Source organism: Trichosurus vulpecula, chromosome 4 (genome assembly GCF_011100635.1).
Source record: "Trichosurus vulpecula isolate mTriVul1 chromosome 4, mTriVul1.pri, whole genome shotgun sequence".
Classification (NCBI taxonomy): domain Eukaryota; kingdom Metazoa; phylum Chordata; class Mammalia; order Diprotodontia; family Phalangeridae; genus Trichosurus; species Trichosurus vulpecula.
This window is the reverse complement of record NC_050576.1, coordinates 185,482,592-185,490,044: the sequence shown is the minus strand read 5'-3', so window position 1 is coordinate 185,490,044 and position 7,453 is coordinate 185,482,592.

The window sequence follows — 7,453 nt, the reverse complement described above, 5'->3', positions numbered from 1 at the left end:
GACTTGGGGAGCATCTAGCCCTAGAGTCCCTGGTTTGGCGTAGGAGGAGCTTGCCCATGTGTTACAGGAACGATGTGGCTAACCACGTGAGCGTCCAATTGAAATTAATCTAATCTCTTTATTTGTTTTGCACATATGCATGCTAAATTCCGGAGTGTAAAGGAAGGTTTTTCTAATGTGCATATGCACGGGAAATGCCAGAATTTTTTGCCTTTCATATTGAACTGGGGATGCTGGAGAGGTTAACTGAAAGCCTAGGGGCAGGTGGACCGGAAACGGTTTGGAAGCCACCCCTCCAAAATATCTAGTTCAACCCTCTCATCTTACAGAAGAAAAAACTGAGGCTCAGAAAGGGCAAGTGACCTAACGGCAGGCACACAGCAAATTATTGACAGAACTGGCGCCAGATCTAACCCGATTCAGTGCACCTTCCACCACAGCTGGCTGCCTCCCTCTGAATCTTACTAGAAGAGGAAACTGAGGCACAAGGGGGAAAATGACCACAAAGGACACACACACCCCAGGAGGGCTTTGCACAGATCAAGCACTCCACAAATACTTGTTTATTGATTATAAAATGAGGAGGTTAGACTAGTTTGCTCTTTCGAGGTCTTTTACTGCTCTGATATTTTGTGTTCTGTGGTCTAATGTCACTTCCAGCTCTGACATTCCGATTAGGTGACTCCGTGTTTAATGTTAGTGAATTGCAGAGTTAAACGCAATTTTTTTCTGAACGTGGAACAGGGGCCATTTGGAAATACAAGTTTAGGGGTGTCCTTATCTTCTTTGATATTTATTCAGCGTCTGACGTTGCTGACTAATCTCTCTTCTTCCTTGGCTTCCTTGGAGACCAGAGGAGAGAAGAGAAGGCAAGTTTGAGGTTAAGGTAGTTTGAGGATCTGTTACTTCCCATATGCATATCCCGCCCACTAACTGTGGGTATACACCAATGCTCTGACCTGGTCCATCTTTCTCCTGCCTGTCTTTTTCTCTCTTTCTGTCTCTGTCTCTGATCTCATCAGTTCTCACAGGTTCAGTTGTCTCTAACCAGATGTTTCCCAGATTTACTGTATATCCAACCTTAGTCTCTCTGTCTCCCCATTTGAATACAAGCTCCTGGGATTGTTTTTTTGCTCTGTACTTATACCCTCAGTGTCTGGAACATAGTAGATGCTTAATAAATACAGTTGAATGATCGAGTTCTAGTCTCATCACCAACTGCTTACTGGATATATCCACCTAGATGTCCCATAGACACCTCAAACTCAACACATCCAAAACAAAATTCATTATTTTTCTCCTCAAATCCTCCTATCCTCCAAACTTCCATATTTCTGTTGAGAGCACCTTCCAGTCACTCAGGTTCGCAACCTCAGTCGTCCTCCACTCTTTATTCTGCCCTCCCCTCCCTCCTTTATGCCATCCCCCCTCATATCCAAAAAGTTGCTAATTCTTGTCAGTTTTGCTCCTACAGCTCTTGAATTCATCTCCCTCTATCTCTCAGACAACTATTAAGCACCTGCCATGTGTTAGGCCCTATTCTAAAGTGCTGGGGATACAAAATGAGTCTAAAGACAGTCCTTACTTTCAATTACAGGCATTTCTGGTTTGGTGTTTTTGTTTGTGCTATGGAATGTGTGTGTTCATATATGTGTCTGGGAGGGGGCTAACTTGTCGGCATGCATATATGCGTCCTTCTGGATGTGCTTATGTGGGGGCCCTTGCATGAGCAGGGACAAGCCTGAGCCTATAAGTGGTCACCCTGCCCTGGGGCTGGGCTCCTTTCTTTACAGAATGCAGCCTTGGTTCAGGCCTTCATCACCTATTACCTAGACTATTGCAAGAGGATCTTCAATTGGTCTTTCTGCCCCCAGTCTCTTCTGTGCGCAGATACCAAAGAGATGTTCCTGAAGCATAGGTTCCTGAAGCATGTCATGTCACTTCCTGGTTTCATCCCCTTGTGTATCCTCTCCTGCTCTGCCGGCTTCTTTTCAACCTACAAACATACTTAGTTCTCCACAATCCTGAAATAAAAAACCACCACCACCACCACCACCACCACCACTACCACCACCCCCAACCTTCCCAAGACTCTGCTACCTAATCAAGCTCTATTCCTGTATCTCCCTTTCCTTTCACTGCTAAACTTCTAGAAAGAATAGTTTAGGCATTTATACTCTAATGGGGGTACAGATGCTAGCTCCATACCACCACCCACCCACTGAGTCCCCAGAAGTCTGGATTCTGTCACTAGAACTCTACCATACGTGCTTTCTCAAATCACTCTAAAGATGTCAATAACCTCTTAATGGCTAACTTCCCTGGCCCATATTCATGCTCCATCATCCTTAACATCTCTGCAGGATTTGATGCTATTGACCATTTTGTCACTCTAGATACTCTCTTCAGTTTGTTTACCTTTTGTTGTTCATTCGTTTCAGTCATGTCTGACTTTTCGTGACCCCGTCTGGGGTTTTCTTGGCAAAGATACTGGAATGGTTTGCTATTTCCTCCTCCAGCTCATTTTACAGATGAGGAAACTGAGACAAACAGGGTGAAGTGACTTGCCCAGGGTCATACAAGCTAGTGTGTGAGGCCATATTTGGACTCAGCAAGATGAGTCTTCCTGACTCCAGGCCTGACACTCTATACACTGAACCACTAGCTGCCCAGTTTTCCTTTTATCAGTCTATTTCTTCTCTGTCTCCTTCACTCTTCCTACCTCCTAGGTGTTAATTCTCATAAAGTTCTTCCCTAAGCCCTCTTTCATTTCCCTTCTAACTGTCCCCCAGAGTCCCATCCTCAGTCTTTTTCACTCTACACCCTCTCTCTTGGTGAGTCCATCTACTCCTTTGACTTTAATTATCAGCTCTAGGCAAAAGACTCCCAAATCTATCAATCCTGAGTTTCATTTCCCTATCTCCAGCTCTCTGCTGCATTTCTTCATCTGGATGTCCCACTGGTACCTCAAAGTCAACTTGTCTGACACTGAACTCATCCTCTTTCCCTCGAAAGACATATTCTTTCCAATGTAAGTCAATTCAGTGTTTAAAAAAAAAGTCTAGCACCTGTCATGTTTAAGATGCCTTGCTCAGCCCTGAGGATACAAAGATACACAGCTCTGGGCTTTGAGGAACTTACCAGCTGATAGAGGGTGGCAGAACACAAGGGATATATTCATCTTCCTTACCTGGTTTTGCTTCCAGTCACTCTGGTTCAAAACCTCCATGTCCACCTATGACTCTTCCCTCTCCCTCACCCTCCACATCTAATCAGCTATCATGTACCAGTCTTGCTTCTTTCTCTCTTTCTCATCCATTCTGTGTTTTCCGCTCATACTACCCACCCCCTCAATTCAGGCTCTCATGCTTTCTTATCAGTAATAGCCTCCTAAACGGTCATCCTCCTCCCATCTCTACCCTTTTTCAATCTATCCTGCTAAGATAATGTTCCTAATAATGCACAGTTCTCATTTTATCACCTAGTGCTCAAAAGTTGCTTGTAGGCTAGAATACAAGGTTTCTTAGCCTGGTATTCTAGGCTCTCAGTAGACTAGATCTGGTCTACCTTTCCAGACTTATTTGACTACATATCCCTTCACCCAGACTTCATTTTAACATTCATTTAACACTGTACAGAGAAAAATAATTATTTCTCATATTAATAGCCAATTATTAAAATTGGGGAGACCCCAGCTTTTTTTTCCCCCTGTCCTATTTTCTTTTCCAATTTCTCTAGGATAGGGCTGATAGAAAATAGGATGAACATTCTCCTCATTCTGGGCATTGCTACTCTACCAAACTAGCTCAGCCTTGGGTAGGGGCTCTAGATTCTTTGCCAAGGCTGGGGTGGTAGTCTGAGTATGGGGATAGGCTCTCTGGCTAAGAGTGACTTGATACCACTCTCAGCCCCTCATTGGAGTGAACTCATTTGTCTTTGTAAAGTCTGCCTGTCATTAATTGTTAACCAGTCAAAGTTGATTGCCATCCTCAGGAACACTCCTCTTCCAAAGGGCATGTGAGTCCCTATCATGGTTGCCTTTGGCATTTGAGAGTGCCACTGACATGTTTATTAAAACTACTGGCATTATTAATAAAACAACTAAGTACCTGGAATTATATCTCTCGAACTTTTTAAACATCACATTACTTATTATTGTCTGTTCCCTCATCATCTTGCTGTCTTCCACGTCTGTACGTTCACATAGATCATCCCACGTAACACACTTCCTCCACATCGCCAACCATTCATTCATTCCACAAACATTATGGTGTATGTGTCAAGCACTGAAGTAGATGCTAGGGATGAAGGACTCAGCTGAAATCCTTCCCTTTCTTTAAGCCCCTAGCTCAGTGTCACCTCGTCCATGCAGACTTCAAAGTCTTTACAGATCTGTCTGTTCTTAAATATTTGTTTTCTAGCTCTCTACTTTGTCTTTATTACATACTACCTCATATCATTCTTATTTGTGTATATACCTAATTCCCTCTTTGCTACCCCCTCCCCTGGCCCCATCAGCTGTAAGTTCCTTGAAGGCAAAAATTGTTATTTTTTCATCTTAGATTAATAAAAGTATTTGTTCTGTAAAACTTGGACTCAGTCAAAAGGCTGCACTCAAGGACCTAAAGGGCCATATGTAGCCTTGAGGCTGCAGGTTCCCTACCCCTGGACTAACTCATGAATTTAAGATAGCCTTTCGAGTCTTACCCAGAGACTTCTATTAATTCTGCTGCAGGCTTATAGTACTTCTCTGAGTGTTCCTATCCCCTTTGAGGAAAAAACAGGATTACTAAGGAGTCAAGCTTTCCATTCTTAAGGTAAACCCACGTCTCTAGGGATTTATACAATCTTCCAAACTTATAGTATGACCCTAAGTGAGGCCCCCAAAAGAGGACAGTGATTAATGTCAATGAAGAGTCTACCGTAGGGAAAGGAACCATGTGTACAAAAATATTTAAAGTAGCACTTTTTGTTGTAGCAAAGAACCGGCAACTAACAGGGTACCCATCAGTTGGGGAATGCCTGAACAATTTGTGGTCTGTTAATGTAATGGAATACTATTGTAATGGAAAAAGAAAATGGTGAAAGGTACAGATTCAGAGAAACATGGGAAGATTTGTATGAACTGACCTGAAGTGAAGTGAGTAGAACCAGGAAAACTGTATATGAGGACTACTTTATGGTAAGGTTCACCAACTTTGAAAAACTTAAAAACTGATCCGTGCAATGAGCAGTCATAAATACAGACTACTACTAATAATAAATAATACAAATAATAATAATAAATCATGCTTCTTCCCACCTCTTGGTAGAGAGGTGATAGAAGAGAGGTGCAGAATAGTGCATTATATTTCCAGACACAGCAAATGTACAGATGTGTTTTGCATGACTTTTTTTGGTTGTTGTTGCAAGAAAGGGCTTTTTTTTTTTTTTTAGGAAGGGGAGAGTTATAGTAAGCACTGGGGGTGGTGATAATGATGCAAAAGAAAAGAGTATCAATGAAAAATACATGTATGAGAGAGCAAAAGGAAATTTGGAAGGGGTCTAAGATACTAGGCTATGTTGAGACTAAGCCAAGCTACTTATAATAGAGAATTTGCAGTTTCCCATACAATCTTTTCTGTACCTTGTATGTAGAGATGTTCATGTTTGTTGAATTCATAATGAGCAAATAGAAAGGGAAGTGGGGAAGAGAGTTTTACCACCTCTTCCTAAGCCTACACAGTCCATATAACTCACAGTTCCAGTAAAGTTTCAGATTTGCTCTTCTAGATCATGACTTTTCCCTACTGCTCCTCTGCTGTAGCTCTTGCTTTTTCTATGAAGTAAATATGGTCTGGGACTTCCTCTACTTGGCCCTCTTCATCTGGTGCTGGTTCTTAGATACCCTTTGAAGGGCCATGTGATTCCAGCTGTCCTAAGGAGGCATCCAGGTGGCCCTTCCTGGGAACCGAATCCAAATCTCTGTGTAGCCTTTCTCTGTGTTTCTTTGTTCCCAGTTTTCCAATTTCTTCAGCTTTTAGAGCCCCTATAGTCCTTTTAATGACCAATCTCAAGTGTATAACTTAGGTGCTTGTACCTGGGCAGCTAGTGGACGGAACATTGGGCTTGGAATCAAGAATCCTCATCTTCATGAATTCAAATCTGGCCTCAGACATAGCTGTGTGACCTTGGGTAAGTCACTTCACCCTGTTTACCTTAGTTCCTCATCTTTAAAATGAGCTAGAGAAGAAAATGGCAAACTACTCCACTATCTTTGCTAAGAAAACCCCAAAATGGAGTCATAGAGATTCGGACGTGACAGAAATGACTGAACGAGAATGCTATCAATAAATCCTCATCCAATTGGATATTCCATTTCTGTCCCAAATTCAACATATTTAAAACAGAACTCATTATCTTTTCCCTTAAACCCTCTCATTTTCCAGTCGTATCTGTTTCTGTTGAAGGATTCTTCCAGTCACCCATGTTCACAACCTCAGAATCATCCTCCATTCCTCACTCTTCCCTCATCCTCCATATCCAGTCAGTGACTAAGTCTTAGTGATTCCATCTCCACATCATCTCTCTCACCCATTTCAAGCTCACATTACCTCTGACCTGTACTCTTACTTCCTCCTAATTGGTCTCTTACCTCTAATATATCTTCCACACATCAGCCAAAGTAATATTCTTGAAGCATAGGTTTGACCGTGCCACTTCCCTGTTCAAGAAACTCTCATAGCTCCCTATTGCCTCCAGAATCAATCAACACGCATTTGTTAAGCACTTATTATGTACCAAACCAATACAAATCCCTCCGTTTAGCATTTAAAGTCCTTCCCAATCTGACCCCACCCTACTTTTCCAGGCTTATTACATATTACTTTTCTTCATAAGGTCTCCATTCCAGCCAAACTGGCTATTTGCCTTTCCCCATACATAACATTCCGTCTCCAATCTCCATACCTTTGCATAGGCTGTATCCCCCCAACCTGAAATGCACTCCCTCTCTCTGAATCCCTAGTTTCTCTCAAAGTTCAATTGAACCCTGCTATCTGTTAGAAATTTATCTTAATGGCCCTCTAATTTCTAATGCCCTGTCTTCCCAGAAGGTACTTTGTATTTATTTAGTTATTTTGCGTTTATTTTCTGTGTACATGTTGTTTTCCCCCAGTCAACTGTTAACTCCTTCTGTCCTGAAGGACAGAAATGGCCCCGCTTATATTTATGTATGTGTACCACAGTACCTAGAGCATAATAACACTTGATTTATTGATTGCCTGACACATAGAAAGAGCTTAATAAATATTTATCAAATGAATGAATGAAGTGGAAGTTACCTATGTGATCCTCCATTGCTATATCCATGTGGGGTCAAAAAGGGACTAAGGGACAAGACATCTTCATATCTTGAGGAGGATTTGGGGGACAAAGAGACAGTAGGTGGTTTTCTCTGGTTGTCCTGGTCATA